Raw genomic sequence first — 13,999 nt, forward strand, 5'->3', positions numbered from 1 at the left:
TATGTTGATGATATTTAAACTAATTTACCTATAGCCAATGCAAAAGTCAACATTTTGGTTGACCAATGAAATGAATAGTAATCATAAAAATTTAATTTCAAAGAATTGCATAAATAAAAAGTGTTAAATTCCCTAGTAGGCCTAGTGTGATTGGTTTAGATAGGTTGGCATGCCAATAGGGTTACATTAGCGATCTGCATAGGGCGTCATGCCATTATGTATTTCATGGCTTCCCATGCCATTCTGTGACATAATAGCCTTTGGCTATGATATTGAGTTGTTATACTCGGGTTTAATACCCGACAATTATCACGACTTATTAGTGCATTACATTGCCAGGAGACACAATGTGACCGATGGTGTGATGGTCCAAGTACTTAGTACCCGATGCAGTTACCGTTTATCGATCCGATTAACTAGTATAGGTTTCTCGGGCAGTATTAATAAATCTTACCAAACTTCAATTGAATAATATTGCAATAAACATTTGAGACTTAGTTCACCCAAAAATGTAAATATACATTATGTACACTTGTTTTTATTTTATTTTATTTTATTTTATATTGTCACCACTAAGCAGAATTGCTTAGCGTGTCGCTTTTGCCACGCGCAGGTACTGGAGACATAGCTGGGAGTCAGCGGGCCTCATCTGAGGTGAGCCTTCATATCTGCACTCAGAGTTCAGAGTCACCTCACATTGCAGTGCATTTGGTAGGACATTAGGCCACTCTTGATATTTTGATATTTTGTAACTTTCTGTAATGTATATTATAAATTCATGTAATCAAGCTTTTGATGTAAGTATCTATGAAATATGTTCAGTAATAAATTGAGCATTTTTCATTGAGTTGACCGTGTTTTGAATTGAATTGAATTTTGAGATACTGAAGTGAATTGAGAAATTGTTGAGTATATATTGGAGGTTGATTGAGAATAATGTGATGATATTATTGGGAGTGTTTTTAACAGGTTCAGAAGAACTGTTTTTCCAATTTATAGCCAGCACTCTGACGGATTTTCTATAAAATTTGTGGAAAAATTTAGTTTTATCAGAAATTATAAATAAATGAATTAAAAGGGATTAATTGAAATTGAAACATGAATTGGTGTTCCGACACACTAAGTGGCATAACTTGCTCGGCTAAACTGTAGACGGGTAAGGGGTGTCACATTTAGTGGTATCAGAGCACGGTTTAGGCGTTTCTGAGCCTAGATTGAGTCCATACCATGCATTGCATTTGTAAGAGTTGAGGTGACACTAATGCAGATCTGTTTGTCTTTGTTATTTTGAATAGGATATGGACCCTACATCTCAGAGGGCAGTTGAGGAGGAAGTGGAGAGTCATGCTCCACTGCAGCGGTGAGGCGGGGGTAGGGAGAACTTACTCGCTTGACTCAAGCGAGCACCTTTCGGCCTCCACAGGCCGTGTTCCAACAAATGGCCAAATTCTTCAAACAAATGGCTGGGGTAATGCCACCACCACCACCACCTCCACAACCGAAATCACACCTGGAAAAATTGAGAAAATTTGGAGCAGTGGACTTCTTTGGCAAGAGAGAAGATGATTCTGTTGCAGCCGAAAATTGGTTGAACAGAACAGGCAGAGTTTTAAAACAACTCCACTGCACTCCAGAGCAAAATCTAGAAGCTGTTGTATCTCTGTTGCAAGATGATGCATATGAATGGTGGGATACGGTGTCCAGTGAAGTACAGCCAGAAGTAATAACTTGGGACTTCTTCCTCTCCGAATTCAAGAAGAAATATGTGGGTAGTGTATACCTGGAAGAGAGAAGAAGGGAATTCATTAATCTGAGGCAGAGACAGGTTGTGATGGCGAGTATGAAAAAGAATTTGTCAGATTAAACCGCTATGGGAGGGAGATAGTCCCTAATGAGGCCGAAAGGTGTAAGAGATTTGAAGAGGAATTAAATGACAACATAAAGATTATGATCACTGCCTTGGGAATCACCGACTTCACCAAGTTAGTGGAAGCTGCAATAAAAGTTGAAAAAGTAAGAATAAGTGAGCAGACCAGAAGAGAGAGACAGCAGAAGAGGGGCCCAGGTCAATCTAGTTCATCTCCTACACCTTGGAAAAAGTTCAAAGGTCCACCTGTACAGAGTTTAGGTCAACCACAAGGTCAGCGTCAGTCTCAGGGGCCCAGGCCACAGTTTACCCCTAGGAGAGGTCAGTCCACACCATTAGTGGGTAGCTCTCCAGGGATGGGGTTCAGGGGACCAGACCCAGCAACTTCTGCATGTCCACATTGCCTGAAGTGGCATAAGGGGGAGTGTTGGAGAGTGACCGGTGCATGCTTACGGTGTGGATTGACAGAACACCAAATCAAGAATTGTCCGAAAAGGACTACTACTGTTGCTTCAACACAAACTGACAGACCTACTCCTGCACCACAAAGAGGTAGGAAGCCTGGTAAACCTGAGGCAGCTGGTCCATCACTGAGGCCTACATCCGAGTCAACTGAGAGGCCAGACACTAGAATACCAGCCAAGGCTTATGCCATCAGAGCCCAGGAGGAGCAAGATGCCCCGAACGTCATCAGGGGTACATTCTCCCTCTAAAATACATCTGTGCATGCATTAGTGGATCCAGGATCCACTCATTCATATATCTGCATCAACTTACCCGTAGAAAGGGGGATACTAGTAGGGGAGAGTGACCAAGACATTCTGGTCACTAATCCGTTGGGCCACAGTGTAGTGATGAACAAAGTGTACAAGGGTTGCCCGTTAAGGATTCAGGGGTATGAATTCTCGGTAGATCTAATTGAGTTGCCCTTCCACGAGTTTGATGTGATTTTGGGAATGGACTGGTTATCACGTCATCAGGTAATAGTTGATTGCAAATTGAAGAGAATTTCTCTGAAAACTTCTGAGGGTAATGAGATCACTGTTGTGGGTGAAAGGACAGATTTCTTGTCCAATGTTATCTTAGCTATAGCTGCAAGAAAACTGATGAGAAAAGGCTGTGAAGCCTACCTAGCACATGTGGTGGATACTAGGCAGGCTAAGCCAAACCCGAGTGATATACCCACAGTAAGAGACTTCCCAGAGGTATTTCTTGAAGAGTTGCCTGGTTTGCCACCAGAAAGGGAAGTTGAATTTGCTATTAAGACACTGCCGGGTACAGCACCAATATCTATTGCTCCTTATAGGATGACACCCACAGAATTGAAGGAACTGAAAATCCAGTTACAAGAGTTGCTAGATAAGGGGTTCATACGCCCTAGTGTGTCACCATGGGGAGCTCCAGTGCTGTTTGTAAAGAAGAAAGATGGGACTTTGAGGTTATGCATCGATTATCGGCAGTTGAATAAAGTGACTGTGAAGAACAAATATCCGTTGCCTAGAATTGATGATCTGTTTGATTAGTTGAAGGGATCAGGAGTATTTTCTAAAATTGATCTCAGATCAGGTTATCATCAGTTGAGGGTGAAGGATGCAGATGTGCCAAAGACTGCATTCAGGACCCGATATGGGCATTATGAGTTCCTAATGATGCCCTTTGGCCTAACAAATGCACCAGCAGCATTCATGGACCTTATGAACTGTATCTTCCATCCATACCTAGATTGGTTCGTAGTGCTCTTTATTGATGATATTTTGGTGTATTCCAAGACCAGGGAAGAACATGATGAGCATTTGAGGATTGTTCTGCAAACCCTGAGAGAAAAGAAGCTGTATGCTAAGTTGTCCAAGTGTGACTTCTGGTTGAATGAGATTGCATTCCTTGGACACATAGTGTTAGCTGATGGGATTAGAGTGGATCCCAAGAAAATAGAAGCAGTGATGGAATGGAAGCGTCCTAGAAATACAACTGAGGTCAGAAGCTTCTTGGGGCTAACTGGGTATTATAAGAGATTTGTGAAGGGATTTTCCTTAATAGCTGCTCCAATGACCAAGTTGTTACACAAGAATGTCAGATTTGATTGGAATGACAAGTGTCAAACTAGTTTTGAGAAGTTGAAGGCTATGTTGACAGAGGCACCAGTATTAACACAGCCAGTGTCAGGAAAGGACTTTGTGGTCTACAGTGATGCCTCTCATAATAGGTTAGGGTGTGTATTAATGCAAGAGGGAAAGGTGGTCGCTTATGCTTCCAGACAGCTAAGGCCACATGAACAGAATTACCCTACCCATGATCTAGAGCTTGCAGCAATTATCTTCGCACTGAAGATATGGAGGCATTACTTGTATGGTGAAAAGTGCTACATTTACACATACCACAAAAGCTTAAAATACTTGCCAACCCAGAAGGAGCTCAACCTTAGACAAAGACGATGGATTGAGTTCCTGAAGGACTATGATTGTGTAATTGACTACCATCCTGGGAAGGCAAATGTAGTTGCTGATGCTTTGAGCAGAAAGTCCATCACAGCTTTGAGATCATTGAATGCCTGTCTATCTTTGGTTTGAGATGGAGCTATTTTGGCTGAGTTGCAAGTGAGGCCAAACCTGCTACAACAGATTTTAGATGGGCAAAAGGCAGATGAAAAGTTAATGGCTATTATGAGCAAAATCTCAGGGGAAAAGCAACTGACTATGAGGTGAAAGCAGATGAGTGTCTGTACTACAAAGGAAGAGTATGTGTACTAGATGATGGGGAATTGAAGGCCAGTATTCTGAAAGAGGCACATACCAGTGTTTATGCTATGCACCCAGGAAGTACAAAAATGTATCATGATCTGAAGCTTCAGTATTGGTGGCCTGGTATGAAGAAGGACATAGCTGACTATGTGACTAAATGCTTGACATGTCAGCAAGTTAAGGCAGAACATCAAGTTCCATCAGGTTTGCTACAGCCTATACGCATACCTGAATGGAAATGGGACCGGGTCACCATGGATTTTGTAAGTGGTCTACCTCTCACCCAAAAGAAGTATGATGCAGTATGGGTGATAGTAGATAGATTGACGAAATCAGCACACTTTCTGCCAGTTAGGACTGACTACTCACTGGAGAAGTTAGCAGAATTGTATATCAGTGAGATAGTTAGACTGCATGGAATTCCACTTTCCATCATATCTGATTGAGACCCAAGGTTTACATCGAGATTTTGGAAGAAGTTGCATGAGTCCTTGGGTACACAACTCCACTTCAGCACAGCTTTCCATCCTCAGACGGATGGGCAATCAGAAAGAGTAATCCAGGTAAACAATTGAACCAATTGAATTAATACAAATATTGAACTAAAATGATAATAATAACATGAAATATATGTCAGGTCCTTGAGGATATGCTGAGGAGTTGTGTAATTGAGTTTGAGGGAAGTTGGGATAGATACCTCCCACTGGCAGAATTTGCATACAACAATAGCTACCAAGCTAGCATCCAAATGGCCCCGTATGAAGCACTGTATGGGAGGAAATGTAGAACTCCAGTGTGCTGGACTGAATTGGGCGAAGACAAACTGGTAGGGCCAGACCTGGTGAAACAGACTGAGGAGAAAGTAAAACTAATCAAAGCCAATCTGAAGGTTGCCTAAGATAGACAGAAATCTTATGCCGACCTGAAGAGAAAAGAAATAGAATATGCGGTTGGCGATAAAGTGTTCCTCAAGGTGTCACCGTGGAAGAAGGTACTGAGGTTTGGAAGAAAAGGTAAGTTGAGCCCTAGGTTCAATGGATATGAAGTCATTGAACGTGTGGGACCAGTAGCCTACAGGATAGCTTTACCACCAGAGCTGGACAAGATCCACAATGTGTTTCACGTGTCTATGCTAAGAAGATACCGCTCAGACCCTTCACATGTCATCTCCATGGAAGAAATTGAAGTACAACCAGATTTGACATATGAAGAGGAACCTATACGGATCCTAGCTCGAGAAGTGAAGGAATTGAGAAATAAACAAATTCCACTGGTGAAAGTGCTTTGGAGGCACCACAACATTGAAGAGGCAACTTGGGAAAGTGAAGAGACGATGAGACAACAGTTCCCTCAACTGTTTGTTAGTAGTATGCCCTAGAGCATATCATTTAGTATGTATCTTATACATATTTTTATTAATAAAAAGCATTTCCACTTTTCCGTTTACATAATATATTTATCTGTAATAGAAAAGGTCCATTGATATTTTGTTAGAAATACTATTCTTAAGTTGTTAAGAATATGAGTGACAATATTTCTAGCACGAAGTATCATAAATAGGTTCACAATCGAGGATACTTCATAATAAGGACATGACTTATCCAGAAAGATTGTATTCATGTTTGTTCCCAAGTTATTTATATGAGATATAAATAAGATGGAATGGTGAGTCTCATGCCATATAACAAACATGATAGGCACTTATAAATGATAAGTAGGCCGAACCAGTGACATTTATGACAAGCACATGGAGTTTACTCTTGTCAATGTTTTGTCATAAATCATATCAGTGCATATAATCTTTAGACCTGAGATAGCACAGTTATCTTGTATATAGGTAGTTTGAGTTTGATACTGCTTTCATACTTGTACTGTGTATGGGTATATGGGCATGTGTTGGCTCCTACTAGTTATATATGGAGGTAGGTGTTGATCAAGATGGAATCTGTTCCTCTAAGTAAATAGAGATAAAATCCTATGTTCATTTAATTGTTCTTGATGTTTCAAGTTCCTGGCCAGGACAGATAGATTTATTCAGAAAAGAGTTTCTGATGAGAAAATCTTTTTAATCAAGAACTGGAATTAAAAGAGAACATAATATTCATAGCAAATGGAGTTTGACATAAACCATGACTCCAGCTTGAGTTGGGATTTTGTAACAGAGAGATTCTAGTGCATGGTAACATATGATTATAGGTTCATTTAAGGTAAACCTTATGACTAATTGGGCATGCTATGCTAGGTGTTAACCATGGTCTATGAGGTTCATAAAATGATTTAGAGAAATCATTTATGGTAAGAAAGAGTTCTGATGATATTAAGAGTTGATATCATGTCTCATTGCCAATTAGTGATGAGCCTAGTAAGTCACACACATACACAAGTTATCACCTAATTAAATATGATTTAATTAATTAATTAAAGAGTTTAAATTGATTAATTAAATAGGTTTGGTTTGCAATTAGATTGCAAAGTCCCTAGCATGACTTGAAACCAAATCTAGATTATTGGATGTATAATATAAGTTAAATTTATATTTAAAGTGTTTAAATATGAATTTAATTAATGAGAAATTAATTAATAGAGATTAATTAATTAATTTATACTTGATATAAATTAATTAGAAGAAGAAAATAATTATCTTCTTGCCCATCACATCTCATGTGAGGTTCAATCCTTTACCTAGCCTCTAATGCTCAAAATCTCAGGTACATCCATTATTGACTTATCTTGCATTAGTTAAGTTGATCCCATTGAGCCAGTAATTATGTAAATAATTTTAATGTCCTCAGGTACATCCAATATTGGCCACCAAACCATTTACATATTTACAACATCTCATGCTTAACAATTATTCTTAAGAAAATCTCTTAAATTAATTGCATCTCATGCAACTATTTAAAATTTCTTAAAATAATTGCCCCAATGGAGGGCCTATGTTATAATTACTTTAATTATAGCATTTCCAACTTAATCATTTGTTTGGAAGATTTTATGGTCATTCTATTTACTATTAAAGTCTCACTTTGCACATTATCCATTTAGCATGCATATATCATATAATTGCATACATTCCCATACATCTCATGCATTCATGGATAAGTAGTAAATATGGTATGATCATGGACTTTCTAAGGGATTCAATTCTGAGCCACCAATAATTGAATCAGGGCATTCCTAGGTGCATTTCATTCATTCATTTTACAAGAGTTGCTGAAGGAGTACATAATCAACACTTGATCTTGAATTCCTTCCACTGGTCCCACCAATGCTCTTGACCTCCTTGAACTTCTTGCAATCCAATATTACATAGTAATCCTTGGCATACCAAGGTGAATTTACAAGAACTTAAATAAATGAAATTACAACCCAAAAATTATTACAAACTTAATAATACATGCCCAAAATAAATTAAAATAAATTAATTAATTTACAATTCCAAAGAAACATAAAAAAAATAAATCCAATCACATTGGTCTTTTATAGTCCATGATCATCCATCATGCATATCACTATTTAACAATTAAATAAAACATACATACTTAAATTAAATTGAATATCTCATATTCAACTTAAAAATTCAGATTTGAATATGATTCAAATAAATTTAAAAATTCAGATTTGAATCTCATTCAAACAAATTTAAAAATTCAAATTTGAATCACATTCAAACAACTTCAAAAATTCATATTTGAATCACATTCAAACATTTTTTAAAAAATCAGATTTGAATCACATTCAAACATTTTTAAAAAAATCAGATCTGAATTTTATTCAATCAATTTTAAAAAATCAGATTTAAATATGATTCAAACAACTTTAAAAATTCAGATTTGAATCACATTCAAACAACTTTTAAAATTCAGATTTGAATCACATTCAAACAATTTTTAAAATTCTGATTTGAATCATAATTTAATTGTGTGATTAAAACTACTAATTAAACACTTTAATTAGTCAAAGAATAGGCCTTAGATCATACAACAATTGCAGAATTAAAAGCCAAACCTTAAACATATAGGATATGTTCTAGACTCAAATGTTCCTGGTCCCTTACCTCCAGAGGCCACACAAGAGGAACATGATACTTTGGACAAGTGGAAGGAGCATGATATGAGAGCTAAGTGTTACATGCTTGCTTCCATGAGTAATGAGTTACATAAGCAACATGAGAACATGCAGAGTGCGAGTGAGATCCTCCTTCACCTACAAGAGTTATATGGTGAGCACAACAGGAATGCTAGGTATGAGATATCTAGACAGCTATTCCGTATGAGGATGTCTGAGGGATAGAATGTTGGGGATCATGTCCACAAGATGATTCGGATGATTGAGCAGTTGGAACATCTTGACTTTAACATGGATTTCCAACTACAGACGGATTTGATCCTTCAGTCCCTTCTTGAGTCTTTTGGGAATTTTGTGATAAATTTCCATATGACTAAACAGGAATGCACCTTAGCTAGTTTACTCAACATGCTGGTTATTGCCCAAAAGAATATGCCAGGCAATAAAGGAAAAGAGGTAGCTTTGGTTGCATCTTCTTCTACTGGAAAGTCCAACAAGAAGAAGGGCAATAAGAAAAAGAAACCTCAGATTCCTGGTCCTTCTAAGAAAATAGCTAAACAGAAAAGGAAGACTAAAGCTGATGGTGGCAAAGGAAAGTGTTTCCACTGCCAAAAGGATGGGCACTGAAAAAGGAACTGCCCAGAGTATCTTGCTTCTTTGAAGGACAAGAAGGATACACCTTCGGAAGGTATGTCCATATCTTGTTATTTAGATTCGATGATACTCATAGTTCATCTACGACTTGGGTTTTAGATCTTGGTGCCGGTTCTCACATTTCTAATGATATGCGGGAACTAGCAAGCGATGGCGACTTGTGTTCTCAAGATATTAGAGTCCGGATTGGCAATGGCTCAACTGTTGAAGCTTTAGCCATAGAATCTAAATCTTTTTACATGTTTGGACATGTTTTGTGTTTGGATAATATTTTATATGTACCTGATGCTTTTAAGAACATCATTTCTATATCTAGTTTGACTAGAAATGGCTATGAATTTGATTCATCGATGATGTTTGCAATATTTATTTTGGAAATAAATATGTTGGTTCGGGTTATATGAATGATGGCCTTTATTATTTGGATAAAAATGACAAACACAAATTGAATGCAAGTGATCTAAAAGAATGCAATGCCATGGTGAAAACCAATTCAAGTTCAAAATATATTTGGCACTTAAGGTTATGTCATGTTGCAGAAGATAGGATTGCAAAATTGGAGAAAATGGGGATTCTATCCTCATTGGGCTCTGAGCCTACTCCAACTTGTGAATCTTGCCTTCAGGGTAAAATGACTAGATCATCCTTTGTTGGACAAGGGCTAAGAGCTGAAAATATTTTGGAGCTAATACATAGTGATGTATGTGGTCCATTTAAAGAAATGGCTAGAGGGGGTTTTCATTATTTTATTACCTTTACTGATGATAAATCAAGGTTTAGGTATTTGTATTTGATGAAATACAAACATGAATCTTTTGAAAAGTTCAAAGAATTTAAATCTGAAGTAGAAAATCAAACAGGAAAGAATATTAAAGCTCTTCGATCAGATCGTGGAGGTGAATATTTGAAATCTTGAATTTGATGAATACTTGAGAGAGCATGGCATTGTTTCTCGGTGACTCCTCCAGAACGCATACGGTGAATGGTGTATCTGAAAGGAGAAATTGTACCCTATTGGATATGGTACGTAGTATGATGAGCTATCTTGATATGCCAATCTCCTTTTGGGATTTGCACTAGAATCGACTTTGTATATTCGAATAGGATTCCATCAAAATCAGTTTCTTCCACACCTTATGAGATATGGCATAGAAGAAAACCAAGTCTTAAGCATGTTAAGATTTGGGGTTGTCCACTTATATCAAAAAGTTGAACAACGATAAATTGGAGACGGATCGAGAAAAGGTCGAGTTGTTGGATATCCAAAAGATAGTTTTGGATATTATTTTTATTTGCCTACTTCACAAAAGGTTGTGATAAGTAGAGATGCCACATTTCTTGAACAACAGTTTGTTCAAGAAGGAGGCAAAGGAAGGCAAATATAGTTAGAATTGGAGAATTTTGACCAACCAATAGATCAAATGGATAAAGAACCAACAAGTCAACCAATACAGTTGATGAAACATCTACACTGTTCCTCGTAGAACAACCGAGGTATCTCACCCACCAGTGAGATATGGTTTTCTTCATGAAGAAGAACAAGAGTTGTCTACACATGAAGAAGTAGATCATGGAGATGATCCACTTATCTATGAAGAAGCTATATCAGATATAGACTCTTCAAAATGGATTGAAGCTATGAAATCCGAGATTGATTCCATGTATAAGAATCAAGTTTGGGATCTTGTTGACACACCTGAAGGGATTATACCTATAGGGAACAAATGAGTTTTCAAGAAGAACATTGGTTACGATGGAAAGGTAGAGACCTATAAGGCAAGGCTAGTAGCGAAAGGGTTTCGCCAAAGGCAAGGAATCGACTATGAGGAGACTTTCTGCTTTGTTGCCATGCTTAAATCAATTAGGATTTTATTAGCAATAGCTGCGTACTATGATTATGAGATTTGGCAGATGGATGTCAAAACAGCTTTTCTCAATGGATACATTGAAGAAAACATTTTCATGGAACAACCTAAGGGATTTGAATCCCAAGATGGTTCCAAGGTATGCAAGCTAAAGCGATCCATTTATGGGTTGAAACAAGCTTCGAGGAGTTGGAACATTCGTTTTGATGAAGCCATTAAATCCTTTGGTTTTATCAAAAATGAGGATGAGCCATGTGTATATAAGAAGGTTAGTGACAGTGCTATCACTTTCCTTGTCTTATATGTGGATGACTTACTGTTGATGGGTAATGACACAGGTATGTTGACGACTATAAAGGTATGGTTGTCAAATACATTCTCCATGAAAGACTTAGGGGAGGCAACCTATATTCTTGGGATTCGCATCTATAGAGATAGAGTGAAAAGAATAATTGGTTTATCCCAAATTCTATACTTGGAAAAGGTGTTAAAGAGGTTTAACATGCTTGATTCCAAGAGAGGATTGTTACCAGTGAGACAAGGTATCCATCTTTCTAAAGAGATGTCTCCAAAGACACCTGAAGAAAGAGATAAGATGGCCAGGATTCCATATGCTTCGGCTATTGGAAGTTTAATGTATGCAATGTATCAATCCAATCCAGGTATTAATCCAATCCAGGTATTAACAGCTTCGCATATGCTGTTAGTTTGACTAGCAGGTATCAATCCAATCCAGGTTTGGAATACTGGATAGCTGTCAAGAATATTCTTAAGTACTTGAGAAGAACTAAGAATTTATTCTTGATTTATGGAGGTGGAGACTTGCGATTGGATGGTTATACTGATTCTGATTTCCAATCAGATATCGATGATAGAAAGTCTACCTCTGGATATGTGTTCATTTGTAATAGAGGTGCAATCAGTTGGAAGAGTTCCAAACAGAGCACGACTGCAGATTCCACTACGTAGGTCGAGTATATTCTTTGCATCGAGATCTTTGCAAAGGAAAGCTGTTTGGATTAAGAAGTTCGTGTTTGAACTTACAGTAGTTCCTTCCATTGAGTCAGTAGTTCCACTACACTGTGACAATAATGGAGCGATCATACTGAGCTAAGGAACCAAGGTCTCACCAGAAATCCAAACACATAGAAAGCGCTACCACATTATCGGAGAAATAGTTGGGCGAGGCGATGTAGCCATGCAGAAAATAGCATCAGCTGAAAATCTAGCTGATCCATTCACTAAGCCTATGTTACAGACTTAGTTAGACCGACATCTTGAGAAGATAGGTCTAAGATATTGTAATGAATGGCTCTAGTGCTAGTGGGAGATTGTTAGTAGTATGCCCTAGAGCATATCATTTAGTATGTATCTTGTACATATTTTTATTAATAAAAGGCATTTCCACTTTTCCGTTTACATAATATATTTATGTGTAATAGAAAAGGTCCATTGATATTTTGTTAGAAATATTATTCTTAAGTTGTTAAGAATATGAGTGACAATATTTCTAGCACAAAGTATCATAAATAGGTTCACAATCGAGGATACTTCATAATAAGGACATGACTTATCCAGAAAGATTGTATTCATGTTTGTTCCCAAGTTATTTATATGAGATATAAATAAGATGGAATGGTGAGTCTCATGCCATATAACAAACATGATAGGCACTTATAAATGATAAGTAGGCCGAACCAGTGACGGTTATAACAAGCACATGGAGTTTACTCTTGTCAATGTTTTGTCATAAATCATATCAGTTCATATAATCTTTAGACCTGAGATAGCACAGTTATCTTGTATATAGGTAGTTTGAGTTTGATACTGCTTTCATACTTGTATTGTGTATAAGTATATGGGCATGTGTTGGCTCCTACTAGTTATATATGGAGGTAGGTGTTGATCAAGATGGAATATGTTCCTCTAAGTAAATAGAGATAAAATCCTATGTTCATTTAATTGTTCTTGATATTTCAAGTTCTGGCAGACAGATAGATTTATTGTAAAAGAGTTTACGATGAGAAAATCTTTTAATCAAGAACTGGAATTAAAAGAGAACATAATATTCATAGCAAATGGAGTTTGACATAAACCATGACTCCAGCTTGAGTTGGGATTTTGTAACAGAGAGATTCTAGTGCATGGTAACATATGATTATAGGTTCATTTAAGGTAAACCTTATGACTAATTGGGCATGCTATGCTAGGTGTTAACCATGGTCTATGAGGTTCATAAAATGATTTAGAGAAATCATTTATGGTAAGAAAGAGTTTTGATGATATTAAGAGTTGATATCATGTCTCATTGCCAATTAGTGATGAGCCTAGTAAGTCACACACATACACAAGTTATCACCTAATTAAATATGATTTAATTAATTAATTAAAGAGTTTAAATTGATTAATTAAATAGGTTTGGTTTGCAATTAGATTGCAAAGTCCCTAGCATGACTTGAAACTAAATCTAGATTATTGGATGTATAATATAAGTTAAATTTATATTTAAAGTGTTTAAATATGAATTTAATTAATGAGAAATTAATTAATAGAGATTAATTAATTAATTTATACTTGATATAAATTAATTAGAAGAAGAAAATAATTATTTTGGGTTAAGAACTCAAAATTAAGACACAGGGGCATTTTGGTCATTTTGCAGTGTGACACGTGGCACCATGAGATGGTGACACATGGCATAACACATAAGCTTGCCAAATGTTTTTTAATCATGTAAGATGATTAAAATCAAGATTAAATATAGGTTTGACACTTGGCACAATGTGATTGGGTCACTTAAACCTAGA

Source organism: Hevea brasiliensis, chromosome 18 (assembly GCF_030052815.1).
Source record: "Hevea brasiliensis isolate MT/VB/25A 57/8 chromosome 18, ASM3005281v1, whole genome shotgun sequence".
NCBI lineage: Eukaryota > Viridiplantae > Streptophyta > Magnoliopsida > Malpighiales > Euphorbiaceae > Hevea > Hevea brasiliensis.